Here is a 2500-nt window from a genome sequence, read left to right as displayed (position 1 = left end):
TAGTCACAGCACTCAGTGAACCAGGGATCATTGATGTCACAGATCTGTGACAGCAAACTGTGGAGTGTAGAATGTTCTGGTCCATTAGAACCTCCAGCTGTCTGAGCAGTGGACACATCACTCAGTGTTGTTGCGTGTTCAGAACACCTATCGGATCATTATCAGATAAAGGAACAGTCCAGTTTACATGGTCAGAGAGGTAGTGCAATCCCATTCACATGATGGAATGTCTTTATCCAGGGAGGGAGCAGCTCATCATGACTGCTCTTCCTGCTGTCTCCATATTCTAATATGTTTAATTCTTTCAAAACTCTATTCATGAATATGGTCTCCTCTTCTGTCCAAGAATTATTGTTGTGTCTCTCCATGCCAGTTAGTTAGCAGCCTACCATAGGCTGGCTAACGGTAAGCTTTTTAAATTTTATTAAGTGTCCGCGCAGTATCAAAGACCAGTCACACGCAAAATGATGAACTCCAAATGAAATCAGAGTATCAGATACATGCCAGTTCTAATCAGAGAGAATCGAATACTCCGGGTTATTTTTTTGGCTTTCATAAAATTGGATTTCGGTCCGATTACCCATCTTCGTGACATTTTTTAATCAAAGTAAAGATTATAATCAGATTGAAATCAGATTGTTTACCTGTATGTAACCGCACTGAGTGTGTCTTTATGTGTGTTAGAGAGACAGTTCTACATTCTGACACATCTGAATCTCTACTCATCTGTAATCAGGTCTGTCTGATTCCTGAACTTTAGCCGTTTCACACTGTCAGTGACATTTGGTAAACATGTGAGAGAGATTACCAAACAAGTATTTTACTTTTATGAAAAATACCATGAACAACAACAAGAACAATAACAACAACAACAACAACAACAACAACAACAACAACAACAACAACACAGTTAGAACAGCTTTGGAGAAAAGAAGCTGGGTTTGTCCAAACAGCAGATTTACTCTGTGACTGTATTAGGTTAGATGACCAGGTGATGACTGATTGGGTAATGGATTTACTCTGTGACTGTATTAGGTTAGATGACCAGGTGATGGCTGATTGGGTAATGGATTTACTCTGTGACTGTATTAGGTTAGATGACCAGGTGATGGCTGATTGGGTAATGGATTTACTCTGTGACTGTATTAGGTTAGATGACCAGGTGATGGCTGATTGGGTAATGGATTTACTCTGTGACTTTATGAGGTTAGATGACCAGGTGATGGCTGATTGGGTAATGGATTTACTCTGTGACTGTATTAGGTTAGATGACCAGGTGATGGCTGATTGGGTAATGGATTTACTCTGTGACTGTATTAGGTTAGATGACCAGGTGATGGCTGATTGGGTAATGGATTTACTCTGTGACTTTATGAGGTTAGATGACCAGGTGATGGCTGATTGGGTAATGGATTTACTCTGTGACTGTATTAGGTTAGATGACCAGGTGATGGCTGATTGGGTAATGGATTTACTCTGTGACTGTATTAGGTTAGATGACCAGGTGATGGCTGATTGGGTAATGGATTTACTCTGTGACTGTATTAGGTTAGATGACCAGGTGATGGCTGATTGGGTAATGGATTTACTCTGTGACTGTATTAGGTTAGATGACCAGGTGATGGCTGATTGGGTAATGGATTTACTCTGTGACTGTATTAGGTTAGATGACCAGGTGATGGCTGATTGGGTAATGGATTTACTCTGTGACTGTATTAGGTTAGATGACCAGGTGATGGCTGATTGGGTAATGGATTTACTCTGTGACTGTATTAGGTTATTAACTGTGTATTAATGTTCTACTCTACTGTAATGTTCTACTCTACTGTATGTTAATGTTCTAATTTACTTTATAATAATGTTATAATTTACTGTATGTTAATGTTCTAATCTACTGTATGTTAATGTTCTAATTTGCTGTATGGTAATGTTCTAATGTACTTTATTGTAATGTTCTAATGTGCTGTATGGTAATGTTTTAATGTACTGTATGGTAATGTTCTAATGTACTGTATTGTAATGTTCTAATTTGCTGTATGGTAATGTTCTAATGTACTGTACTGTAATGTTCTAATCTACTGTACAGTAATGTTCTAATTTGCTGTATGGCAATGTTCTAATATACTGTACTGTAATGTTCTAATTTGCTGTATGGTAATGTTCTAATTTGCTGTATGGCAATGTTCTAATATACTGTACTGTAATGTTCTAATTTGCTGTATGGTAATGTTCTAATGTACTGTACTGTAATGTTCTAATTTACTGTATGGTAATGTTCTAATGTACTGTACAGTAATGTTCTAATTTGCTGTATGGTAATGTTCTAATGTACTGTATTGTAATGTTCTAATGTGCTGTATGGTAATGTTCTAATGTACTGTACTGTAATGTTCTAATTTACTGTATATTAAGATACAGCGGAGAAAACGGAACACGTTAGAGCAGTACTGACCGCGTTAAAATGTGTCCTATTCATTTTAACCAGGCTTTTATGCTGATG

The sequence above is a fragment of the Chanos chanos genome, chromosome 6 (genome assembly GCF_902362185.1).
Source record: "Chanos chanos chromosome 6, fChaCha1.1, whole genome shotgun sequence".
Classification (NCBI taxonomy): Eukaryota; Metazoa; Chordata; class Actinopteri; order Gonorynchiformes; family Chanidae; genus Chanos; species Chanos chanos.
This window is presented reverse-complemented; position numbering follows the sequence as displayed.